This window comes from Triticum dicoccoides, chromosome 4A (assembly GCF_002162155.2).
Source record: "Triticum dicoccoides isolate Atlit2015 ecotype Zavitan chromosome 4A, WEW_v2.0, whole genome shotgun sequence".
Lineage (NCBI taxonomy): Eukaryota > Viridiplantae > Streptophyta > Magnoliopsida > Poales > Poaceae > Triticum > Triticum dicoccoides.
The window spans coordinates 685,838,242-685,851,941 of record NC_041386.1 but is presented as its reverse complement, the minus strand read 5'-3'; the positions used below and the strand labels follow the sequence as shown (position 1 = coordinate 685,851,941).

The 13,700-nt window shown below is 44.9% G+C and overlaps 1 pseudogene; it reads left to right on the top strand.

The window, feature by feature from the left end:
* The window catches only part of LOC119287931, an 8,763-nt pseudogene extending 2,427 nt beyond the window's left edge, over window positions 1-6,336 (top strand).
* Window positions 6,337-13,700: the final 7,364 nt, after the last annotated feature.

The window sequence follows — 13,700 nt, the reverse complement described above, 5'->3', positions numbered from 1 at the left end:
AAGTCCTCATAAGATCTAGTCATCACCGCTCATGCTGTTGTGATGAATGGAGGCCATCGTCGCTGCTAGTTTGCCCGCCTCTCGCAGAGACTAACATGGACACTATGCCGCAGCGCCCACCAGCGTGTGGCCATACGCCGCCGCCGGCACATCTATGGTGTTTCATATCTCTAGTATGGGTGCCGTGGACATGACCATGTGTGTCCGCCTGTGTGGCATCATGGCGTGAATGCTCGCTATCGTCTCCATAGCTTCTGCATGCTACATGTTCCCTACAGAGCTGCAGCTGGATGGGCTGACTCGTGGCAAGGAGGGGAGAGCTTTCCATCCAGATAGGATGTGTTCGTGGCCATCAAATCTTGAAGGATGGAGGAAGGGCGCTTAAGATCATCGATCTGGATATTCCGGATCGGGAGCTTTCTCTTGGGGTTTTCCGAACCAACCTTGATGTTGGGGTATCGCAAACACAACTTTAGCTCAGTGACTAGCAATGTGGTTGTGTAGGCTAACGACCGGGTTCAATTCCTAAAATTGACGTGTGATGAACAGGGGTTTCCCCCCTTTTACTAGGGATCGCGCTTGGTGCGTGATGAGACCAGTCATTGTACTCACTTTAAAAATCTTTGAGGGCCATGTTGGTGTGTGGTGAACATACACGTCAAGATAAAAATCTTGCTAGCCATACTAAAAAGGTATGTGCATCCCTAGTTGTGTGGAGGCAGGGGCAAGAGGAATTCTCTCCCATTTTTTTTGCTAAAATATTTGGCTACCAAGCTGTTTTTTTTACTGTGGGTGTCAAAATTAAGTTTATTGAACAGGGAATTACCAGATCGTCTCTAGACGAATGTAACAACTGGAATTTGAATTAGAAAATTATTTTTGAAGATAATATAAGTACGAACCGACATATTGACACACTGGTAGTTAGCGTAGGCTTGCTTTAACTATTCCATGGGATTCGGGGATTTGATTCCCAACCTGAAGGCTTTCCATTTTTTTCACTTACTAAGAAGCAGTGAAAATAAGAAAAGAAAAAGAAATTGCAATTTTTCAAAAAAGGACTCCATCCCACGATCTGACTGAGAATTTTGTACTCAAGAAAAATCACACTACAAGGTGTTATACATACAGTAAGTAACTTCATATGGTCCATACATGAAAATAATGATACCAACGCAAGCTCATGCTAAAAGAAACACCAACAAAGTCTAAGCTCTAACAAGAAATACTACTCTTGTGTAACCCCCGCACAAATAGTACATAGTTAAATATGCCAGTGCAACAAATATGTTAGTGTACTCTATGACAGATTGTGAAAATTTTGTTTCAGTTTTCCCAATCAAAAATATTATGTCCAAAAAATATAGTATGTTAAATGCTGCATGTAGCAAACACTCCTCGATTTTGCAAATACAAAAATTCATTGACTATAGTATATCATAGCGGAAACCCGCAGGGGCACACACCTGCCCAGCCGTGTCGGCCACCATATTGCCTCGTGATCCACAAAGTCATTGGATCCCGCACGAGGGCCCAACAAATTTTAAGTTTTAGTTTCTGAAACTTACGGTTCTGTCTATCACATGTAAGATTTTGTTGGCAGCTCGTACTAAGTTTTAGAAGTTGAAACTTAACAGAATTTGAAAAGCTCTTCAAACCATATTCAAAATGGATCTCATATGAAAGCCCTCGTCATCAAAAACAAGAATATGCAAAAGAAACTTAATTCGGACTTTTGGTTCGAAAGATATGAAAGATTGAAAATCGAAACATAAAGAAAAAGAGGCTGGGTAGCCCCACCACGGCGTCATAATATTCCCTCCCTATATCTAAAGCATTTTCTTCGCATGGATTTTTTTTGTCACACCTTTCACGAATGTGATCTCATGATGAAAATTTGCATACTCTTACAACATTTATCAAAGTTACCACAAACAAATGCAGAATTGTTTGAATTTGTTTCCAAAACTATTCACTTTTACTATTCATCCGAGCTCATTTGAGCTCGAGCTCAGAAGGATACTTTCATTTTAGATACTGTTATTTATAGAAACTATGAATACAAAGGGGTGTATTGAACCCGGGTTTAACAACACATTTCCTTGTGAAGAACATGTTACACATTTAACAGTATAGAGTTGTACCATGAGTCTGCAAGTCTACAATGATTACTAATAAGAAAGAACAGATGAGCAGTTGGTAATGGTTGTGCAATTCCAGCCCACTTTCTCCTCATCCAAATTCTCGACAAAATAAACTGCTACAACATTTTCATAGTTTTGATGAGATAAATCAAACAAAAAGTCTCCAGATTGCCTACAGTTTTTTATTCCACATATGACAAAACTTTTCCTTCTGTTCGTAAGTAACTATATACTGCATGTTACAGGTATGGCGTTGAGGTCCCAACGAAAGGGGCGGGAGCGGAGCAGTCACCTACAGGGGCTGGGCTCATGCCGGTGGCAACATCATCATCATTGGCACATTTGACCCCATCATCTGCTGCTTCCGGAGATGAAGAAGAAGACAACGACAGTCAGCTTATGGTGGGAATGGCAGCGACTAAGCATTCTGCTCCAATAGGGGCAATTTACCAGCCTCGTACACCGGAGGACAATGTTAGGGTGAAGTTGGCCGAATGGATAAAATATGTTGCACAAGGCAACACTTCTAAGGAGAAATCAATAGCATCTGTTGCCATTGTGGCACCGGATAAGGAAGAAACCCTCGCTCTTGCAATGGAAGCTTCGGCTATCTGGGATAAACATGCCACTGGCAGGCGGTGTGTCTTGGTGGACATCCCAGGAGTGCACTTTTTTCGTGATTGGCTTCAATCCCGGGACATTCTCTACTACATCCTACGTGTGCTGCGCCAGCAAGGTCAAGGCCGGGGAGAGGAGGAGCAAGATCTTGACAAAAGGAAAATAGCTATTGGCTCAGAAAAAAGGAGGTTGTTTGATGAAATAACAAAAAATATCAAGAGGATGAAGCTTGACAACAAGATTTCAGAGATCAAGGGTACTATTACACAAATGAAGGGCGGCCAGCGGCAGCTCAACCTGGAAGAAATGAATGGTGACCAACTGGACCTGTTGAAATCATCTAAAGATGAACCCTTGGGCGTACTCCTCCGAGCCATGTTGTTGCTGAAGCAAAAGCCAGATGATGGTTCGTCTGCTACCAAACCCCTAAACCAAGAAACAAAGGAAGCAACACTTTTAGAGAGGAAAGAAGCAAAACCACTCTCGCATGAAGATATCATCAAGGAAACAGCCAAGAACCTTAAAAATCATATGGAACAAAATGCAGATGAGAATCAGAAGCCTAAAGATCTTACTGAAGAATCAAGAACGGGACCAATTCATCTCGAGAGAGCCCATTATGAACATATCCTACGGGTGGTGTTCCCAGTGAAGCCCCTGCAAATCCGAGAGCAAGACTCCAACCAAGCTACCATCACTAGAACTACTATATTGGCTGATGACCCATTTAAAGAAGTAATCTGCAAGGTCTTAATGGAGCTGCAGGGTGATACATCCATGAAAAAACTAGATAAAGCTGAGATTCATAAAGACAAATCCAAGCAACCTGACACACCTGAGGTGAAGGAATACAACCAGTCCGTAAAGAAACAAGATGCAATTGCTAGTAAATCCAATCTGGATTGTATCCCAGTCCCAGATGCTCTTATTGAAGAAACCACAAAGAAGATTGGACAAATTGAGTGGAGGTTGAAAGAGCAGCTCAAGATCAAAGGAATTATAGACAAAATTAATGATTGTTTGAAGATACAAGATAGTCCCATCTTGGTTATCCTCAAACTGGATAATGACTTCATATCCGGATGGGAAGACACCAAAAATGCTTTCAACATGTTTGGTCGCATAGCAGGTGCACTGATGTTGAAAACCACAGAATATGCTACACGAGCCAAGGAATATTGTTTTCCGCCACGGGAGCCTATAGACTATTCTCTTCTTGGCCTCTACCGTGATACTACACTCGAGCTTACAAAAAAGCAGATTACTGAAGATAGCGCCAAGATTCTGCTTGACATCTTGGACAAGTGCAAGTCACATGAATTATGTATGAAGATCTTCGTTCATGCTTTGTATGCCAACCCCAAAAGGAGCAATGAGGAGCTACGTAAGTTGCATGGAACCTTGCAACAGGTTTCAGACAACTCATTGGACAACATTGCTAAGAAGATGTTAAAGTTCTCTTATGGTGATCTGCCTAAGGAATACAAGTCTTGCTTGATGTACCTGGCTATTTTCCCTCGACAACAAGCCATCAAGCGGTCAACCTTGATAGGACGGTGGGTTGTAGAAGGCCTCATAGCAAAGGAAGACTGGGCCAGTTCTGTGCGTCATGCCAATCGATGTTTTGATGCACTTGTGAACCGGTGGCTTGTTTATCCTGCTGATGTTGGAGCTACAGGTCATGCAAAGAGTTGTGTTATAGGTGATCTAGTTCATGGATTCATTACCAAGATTGCCAGAAAACAGCGCATCGTGGAAACACGCCTATCACATCACTTGGCTCGCCACTTCTCCATTTTCAATGATCTCCGACTTCGTGGCTCTGACAGAATCGATAGATTCTTCCAAAAGCTCTATGAAGAATCATCTCGAGTATCTCTGATCAAGGTGTTAGATCTTGATGGTTGCCAATGCTTTGGAGGGAAGAACCAAAGCTACCTTAAGGACATATGCAACACAATGTTACTGCTCAAGTATCTGAGCCTAAGGGGAACAAATGTTACCCGTCTGCCAAGTGAAATCAACAACCTCCGTGAACTGGAAGTACTGGATATCCGAGAGACCAAGGTGCATCCATCGGCAACGGTAAATGTCTTACTCCTGAAGCTCAAGCGTTTGCTAGCTGGTCGAGTTGTTCAGAGTTTAGGGTCAAGCAGTACTGCACTATCTAGTGTTGAAGTTCCTGACAAAGTAGAAAAAATGTTAAGCATGGAGGTATTGTCCAATGTCAAGGCACGGAATAGACAAGATTTGAAAGATATTGGAAAACTATGGCAGCTGAGGAAGCTTGGTGTGGTTATTGAACACAAGGACTCACACTTCAGGAATTTGCTTCGAGCTATTAGTGATCTGCATGAGTGCCTCAAGTCTCTGTCAATCACTCTTCCCATGGTAGATGAAGACCCTTCCAACCAAGAGTTCACAGAATGGGTTCTTGAACGCTATAAAGACTCTCCCAAGCTTCTTGAGAGCCTAAGCATTGTTGGAACCCCACAGACGGTGCAGCTTCTTCGGTTGTTGACCAAAGATAGTGGCCAACTCCATCTTGCCAAGGTAACTTTATCTGGTACCCATCTGACGCAGGATGATCTTGAGGTCCTTGCCAAGCTACCCAAGTTAATTTGTGTCAGGCTCCGACACAAGGCATACATCGATAGGAAGCTCACTTTCAAGAACGAGGAATTTAAGAATCTCAAGTGCTTTCTTGTTGAGGATTCCAACATTACTGACATCAACTTTGAAGGTGGAGCTCCTAAGCTTGAGAAGATCATCCTTTCATCCATTGATAGCCTACAGTATATTTATGGAGTTGAAGGACTTTTAGAACTGAAGGAAGTCGAGTTGAAGAACAACACCAAGCTTTCATTATTTGACAAGGCCAGAAACATATCCAAGGTGACTCTTTGTCGTACCATTCTGAGTCAAGATGAGGTACAAATTCTGGCCAAGATATCTAGCATGCGCACCCTAGTACTCAAGGAGACATCTTATGTACAAAACCAACTTATCTTCTACAAAGACGACTTCCCAAGGCTCAACCTTCTTATTGTCGACTTTTCTGCCATTCCCAATATTAGCTTTACTGGCGGATCTGCTACTAGGCTCGAGAAAATCATCTGGTCCTTCACGATGGGTACTATCTCCGGCATTGACAACCTTCCAAAACTGAAGGAGTTCGAGTTCAATGGTGATTTTGTCCCCAATCAGGTGAACGAAGCAATTAACAAACATAAAAACATTCCCAAGCTTATACACAACAAACCAGAAAACCAATACAAAGAAGCGGGAAACATACAGGAAAAGAGAGATGTTACAAGATTCCCATTCTGCTGGAAGATACAGGATTGATGTTGGGGAAGCAATACATATTATCCATTCATCATTGACTCCCATACCATGGTTGGTTTGTGTGTGCTTTTGGTTTGCCTTACTTGTGTGTTTCTATGTATGTAAAATAACTGAGTGTATGTCCCTGCTACTTACTTTGCATGTGTGCCCTGTAACTACGATTGAGCATATGTAATGGTGTGTACATGTGTGCCATGTAACTACGATTGAGCATATGTAATGGTGTGTACATGTGTGCCCTTTAAACTACGATCGAGCAAATGTAATCGTATCTAGTTTGTGTCCATGGATTTGGAGGTCTATGTTGGCTTAGGCCAACTATAGCCGATCCCCTAAGAACAGAGTAGTAAAATGGCGAAGTAAAGTTAGTAGAGTATATTTACTCAACTAAAATTTGGTTGGTTCTAGCCGATCCCCTAAATTTAACTGAGTAAAAACAAATTTGAATGTAATGAACAAAGATTCGATTTTAAATAAACTTCCACTGAAATATAGTTTAGTTTAAACCGAAATGCGACGCATAATTTACATTAACAACCACCGAAGCATAGTCTAATTTAAATACAACTAATCGGACTTTGCAACTGCGAGCTACTCCGCCCTAGAAATCCCACACCCCATGGGGTCAGGCCCTGTGCCGTAGTCGCCGTAGTCGGGGAAGATCCTCCGCCATTCTTCAACATTGAAGTCGTCATCGATGCCGCCTCCATTGCCGCCGCCATCCTCACCTCGAGAGGACGATGATCTCCCTCCCCTGCCCCCCCCCCCCTACCACCCGCTGCGTGCTCTGCCTCCACCAGCTCGGGGTACAGGAGGCAGATGTCCAACATGTGCTCCTCGGCGGAGGCCTCTACCGTGAGCCGTTCCCTCGCCTCCCGGTCCTCCCAGTCCACCGCCGCAGTCACCACCCCCGGCGGTGGCGGGTCGAGAAGCGGCGCCTCGCCCCATGGGAAGTTGAGGCCGGCATCGGCACCTTGTAGCCGGACCTGCCACCTGTTGTACTTGCGGGTGACGGGCTCGGCGGTGTGGAACAACCCAAGCCAATGCTTCCTATGGGTGTCTCGATCGGTGATTTCGACCACCCACGTCCCCCACACCGGCTGCCGGATGCCGGGATACTTCCTCTGTGGATATGGTGGCGCAGGGAGATAGGGGGAGCTGGCGAGGCAACCGGATGGGGCCACATCTTCCCGGCGGCAGCTTGAGGACCCGCGCTGCAGATGGGGGGATGAGCGGCCACAGGATCCGGCCAATGATGGGTACGATGGGGGTGCGGGACCAGCGGTGGATATTGGGAGAATGAGAGGCAGAGGAGGCAAGTGGATTTTTACTCCGACGCCGAGCGGTGATGTAAATATACACGCTGGATACGCGGCGGAGTAATTTTTTACTCCTCTATGGGATCGGCTAGAGTTAGCCTTAGGAATGCCTAGATCCGATGGTGTGAGAATTAAACATCTCCTCTCCAAGTTCTTGAGTGGCCATCAAGGAGACAAAGTGTCGAGTGGATCTCCAAGGAGACAAACTGTCCAGTGGATCTCCAGTTTGTGATCCCACACCAAATTCCCTCTCATCGACATCCGCTTTCTGTTTCCAGGCTCCCGCGACCTGTGCGAGAAAATCTTGCCATCTCTTATTGAAAGGCGTCTCGAACGGATTGAGGACTTCATCCGTTCTCTAAACACTTCAATCTATCGGATCAGCCGTTGACAGAATCCTTCCTAACACAAACGTATTCCCCCAAGCACAAGAATCCATACCTTAGACAGCCGGAATCCTGCAAATCCGATCCGGCTTATCAAGTCGAGATCACCCGGCACGGGAGCTCCGCCGACCGCATCGCCCTTTCTTTCGGTCAACTCAGCCGAAACCTGTGAGTTTTACAGTGAGCAAGATACCCCTTCCATTAAAATATCAAATGTTTGCAGACATGGATTTTTTATCCTGAGCTGATATGCACCCAAACAGTAGAATTTTAAAGCCTAATAAAACAATTCGAAAATATCTGATTTTTTTATAAACATTAATGAGTGTTTCACCTGTGTGCAAAATTTCATAATGGGATGACATTCGTGGAGGTCTGAGAAGAAAAAATCGACGCTCAAAAAGACTATTTTTGGGAGCATTGATCCTTTCCATCACGAAAATTTGCACACAAGTGAAACACCCATCAATGTTTGTTGCCAAGAAAAATTCAGAACTGTTTAAATGCTTAACTTGTTTTTGGATCTACTATTCATCAGGGTACATGTGAGTTCGGGGTCAGAAGAGTACTTTCGATATGTTTGACACATTTTCATGGTTGTTTGGTTTTTGGGCTTCTTAAACCACTTCACGGCATTATAAGTCGGGCCCCACCTTCCTTCTTTATATGTCAAGGCAGACAGCCTGAACACATTTTGAACAAAAAAACACTTGCCCCTGTACCCAACACATTTTTCCGATCTATAGGGCACCCCTCATAGACATCCCATATGTGGGGTGGATATGTGGCCATCTGACCGAGCTACGTCGGGGCAGTCCCTGCTGGGCCATCCTGATTCCACAAAACCCACCATGCACAAAACCTAGCCTACTCTCCCCACCGCTCAGAGCCCTTCCTGTCCACTCCCGTCGCTGCCCTCCATCGATACAAAGTCTGGGTCCAACAATAGATCCTCCTCTGAAGCCGACCCCATTGAATTGGATGCCCTCACAGAGGACTCGGACGAGGAGCTCGCCATCCACATTACCCTCCACTGGTCATGAATGAATATGGGCTAAGCTCCAGCTGCGCACCCTCCCCATTGGCCTGACGGGAATCCTGCGGCTGATTGTGCCCGCGATGGTGGCCCACCGGGGCTCTTGCATCTCCTAGTCTTCACCTATCACTCATCACTCCTAGCCTACGCTGGGAGCTCCTTCGAACCCGCGGCGCCTCTCAGATTCAAAGGTGTGCGCAACTTATTGCGTAAAACAGGCGCCCAGGGAGCTTCCCGCTGCTCCAGTTGAGAGGCTTGTAGATCTATGCCAATAACCTTGCCCTTCGACTCCGACGACAAGGACCGTCTTAGTTTCATGGCATCGAGTGAACGTCGTTAACGACTGCCGCGTCGGGTGTCTAGCGCCACTGCCACAATAATGTGAAAGAGCTCGACTTCTTGCTGACCTCCCCTATTCGCCTGAGTCCTTTGGGTCCTCCAGTGACTTTGACGCGCACCTGGATGCCGACACCTACGCCGACTTCAAGATGTGCTACCCCGATAAATCTGAGGGGATTTGGTGATCCCCTCCCCTTCAGCAATCCTCTCAAATCCCCATCACACCTCCTTATTATTTGGTACAAAATGATTTGTAGGCAAGGTTTGGAAAATAAACATATTATGATTAAGAATGCAATCTTTATGACTTCAAAAGGTCATAGAATAAATGTACTTACAAGAAAGGAGCAAACCAGATTAGACAAAGTAACAAACAGGCTTGTATATTCAGTTTCAAGTATCATTATTCCAAGATGAAAAATACAATACATAGGCCACAGCCCAGATGAAAAATACAAGGTGTTTGATTAGTGAATATCAACAACCATATACACAAATTTGATTGGTGAATGCTCTGGCTGAATTGCAAGCGCGCTGACCACGTCCACGATTTTGGGATGTACTCGAGACGGAGAGCAGCAAGCAAATAGAGAACATGTCATAACAGCCATAACACACCATCCAACTACGTAAAACGCCATCCATCCAGTGTTGCGAACAACCCGCATGGCTAGGTAAGAGCCTCCTACAACGCCATAGCAAGGTACACTGCCATCGCAAGGTACAAAAGCATTGTGTGTCTATACGCCTCATTATTGTCCGAACAAATGGTGAAAGCTGCAAGCCCCTCTCAGCGTGCCCTCTCAGCGTACCCATGTCATACGGAGCACCGCCTGTGGGATGTCTAATGTTCTCATGTGACGGTTTATATATATACATCCATATATATCCTGCAGCATTGGCAGTCATCGGGGCGCACCGAGAGGGGCACCACGAGGACGGGCGTCCACTGGAACGCGAGAACGGAGGCCACCTCCTTGGCGCAGCGTACGCCCATGAGAACATTGGACATCCCGCAGGCGGTGCTCCGTATGACATGGGCGAGCAGAGAGGCATCAAACCAAGCAAGTGGCGGTGAAGATATCCTCGGTTCATCAGAATGCAGCACGGGAGACTGATGGTCAGATCATGCGACTGTTGGATTTGGCGGTGGAGGCGACTCTCGATGACCTCAACAAGAAGATGAATCGGCGCGGCAACACATCTGCGAGCGCATCAGCATTCGACGATAACAGCCGCGTGAGGCACTAGAATCAGGTTCCTAACACTACTATGGTAGCGGCGCGCGTGTTAGAATTTTTGCTAGCACAACGACGATGATCATGTGAGGTGCCAGCATCTGGCTTCTAGCACTCGGGTAGCGACTTCGGCAGTATGGTCAATGCTACATAGTGATTCTATGTGTGGAATGGTAGCGGCCAGTTCCGCACCGACACATGGGCGGCCACCTAATTGTCGTGGCGATGGTATAAGATGGGAAATCGTCTCACATAGATGTTGGTGCTTTTTTGGCCTGGCTTGGAGTACTGGCCGATGCAGCTTTCGAATGAGTCGTTCATTTGAAGAGGTGACAAGGATACCTAACAAACGGGCTTCAAGAACTTGCGTAACAAGGATACAAGGAATACCGAATGCGCTCCACGTCTATCCATCTGCACTAACGGTGAGCAACTTCTCCAATAGGATAATGTTCTAATATTTTAATGTTCTGATGTCTTTAATTCTAATCTGCATGTCATCGCATCAGATCTCTCCATTCTGCTCTCATCTTCCCCTTCATCCATGTGTGCTTCTTGCCTATATGAATGAACAACTTGGCTAGATATCTAGTTCGGTGAAGATACGTAGGGTGGTATATGTACAGGGGAGAGGAGAGAGGACGGAGACCACTATTCACACAATTGTAGCATGTTAGTTTAATATTGATTATGCATCCATGGTATGAATGATCATGGATACTGTAGCGTTGATGTACATAGGAGCCCCGGCGTACTTGTTGGTAAGCATGTAGTCTTCATGAAAAGCACACCTTAACCCCATATAAATGTGATCAAAAGTTCATCATATACTATTGATGAGCCATATGGTTCTATGCCTCCTATTTCATAGGTTACTTGGTTCTTTTTTTAGAGACGGTTACTTTGTGCTAGTAGGTCATGTAAGCGAGTGAAATATGTAGAGAAAGCAGCCCAGGTCCAGCCCATATGGTCCACCTATCGTTGCGGGGTAGGACATGCAACGGGACCTCCTATTCGGTGTTGTAAGCACCGATTGGAGGTGCTGGCGCTCGCAGGGGGCGTGTACCGGGCCGGCCTGGTACCTGCTAAAGAAAGCAACACGAAGAAAGAAAACAAGAGAAAATTTTGTATCGTCAATGGGAGAACTAGGACTCAAACTCCTCTCGTTGACAACAAAATGCAGGCATAATAACCACTAGACTGAGCTCACCTTGACGACCAATATCGGGAAAGAGCACTATTCGAGCCTTCTTCTAGTACAACATTAACATATACTATTATATACCTAAGGAATGTAAAATTTGGAAAGGAATTCAAGAATTTTTTTCTAAAACAAGGAATTTTGAAAAAGAAATGCAAGGTTCGTACAAATTGAAAAAGTTCTTGAAATTGAGAAAACTTCATGAATTTGAAAAAAAATCATGAAAATCCGAAATAAATTCACAAATTTGAAAAAAGTACATAGAATATAAAAACATCTAATTTGCAAAAAGTTAATCAAATTTGAAAACAAATTTCATCAAATATGAAAATACTTCATAAAAATTGCATCACAAGTTCATCAAAATTGAAAAAAGTACATCGAAAATGAAAACAAAGTTCTAAAAAATATTCATCAAATTGAAAAAAGAACATCCTAAATGAAAAAGGTTTCTCGCATTTGAAAAAAATCATTAATTCTGAGAAAACATCATTAACATTGGAAAAAGTTCATCAAAATCAGAAAAAAAATCATTGAATTTGAAAAATACTTCATAGATTTTGAAAAAAGTTCATCAATATTGAAAAAAGCAAATCAATTTTTAAAAAATTCATCAGAATTTGAAAAAAGTTTATCCATTCTAGAAAAAGTTCGTGAATGATAAAAAAATATAGAAAAGTACAAAAAACAGAAAATTTGCAGAAATTTGAAGAAAGCTAATGAGATTCAAAAGAAGTTCATGAATTAGAAAAATTCAAAAATTTAATAAATGTTCACGATTTTTTTAAAATGAAAGAGAAAATAAAAGGAGAAAGAGAAAAGCAAAAGAAAAAACAAAAAAAAACCAGCCAAAAGCAAACCGAAAAAAGAAAACAAAAACAGAAAACAACTACTATTGTTTAGCAGTAAAGGTAAGTAGAAAAACAAAGGGTGATGATTTGCACCGGCGTGCCGGCCCAATAGTTGGGCCGGTCAGCCTGCAGCCGTCCAATTCGTGGATCGTAACCGTTCGATGCAGTACGTCTTCTTTGCGCCTTTGTATGAGGGGTCCTTCGCATCTCGTCGATCCCTTCATCTCGCTGGGGCTGATACACTGTGGATGCCGCCCTGGTCGGCCATCCTCATCGCCGGTAGCCGCCCTCACCGATTGTCCTCATCACCGATCACCACCCTCGTCGGCCGCCTCGCCATCGGCTCCATCCATGCGACAGTTGCACCCCATGGTTGCAGCTCCGCGCAGCGACGGTTGCCCCATGGTTGCAGCTCCGCATGATGATGATTGTTGCTCCAGTGTCGATGGCAGCAGCTCGCCGGTGCGCTCGGCGCCGCCGCAGCAAAACAAGACGACGGTTGTAGCCAGATAGGAAGCCGGTAGTAGCAATTTGCATCTCCGGTTGTAACATGTAACAAAACATCGGTGACGCCGACTGTTGCTTGGAGCAGCGCCGCCCGTCCTCGCCTTACTCGATTGCAGCAAAAACGAAAGCTGGTTCCAGCTCCGACTTTGATAGTTGCAACAAAATCATGCACTCCACCGTCGTAACCGCAGAATACACTCCGATGATGCAACACAAATGGATACTGGTTCTAGCCTCCGGCTTTGTTGGTTGTAGCAATTTCTGATGCTGGTGGAGGCACCACGCGTGACGCCGATTTGTAGCAAAAAAAATGTGACGGTCGTGTGATGTAGCAAAACGCGGCGCAGGTTGTAGCCGGATGAGACACTGGTTGTAACAATGCATGACAGCCATTGTAGCATGTAGAAAGAAAAAGGATAGTTCATGCGATGTAGCAAAATGCGATGCCGGTTGTAGCTGAGTGGTATGCCAGTTGTAGAAAATCGTGACACCGTTGTAGCATGAAACAAAAACGGTGACGTTCGCAGTGTTGCTCTAAATAGCGTTGCTGTCCTCGCAGCTCGCGGTCACCATGCTCTCCGTCCTCGCAGTTGCGTGGTCACCCGTCTTCGATTTTCACAGTGGTGTGTGCGCAAGGACCAGTGAGGGGGAGTGGAGGCAGCAGAAAAGGTCGTCGATGCCGTCGACGCTCTGCCGCATGTCGCCGACGATGA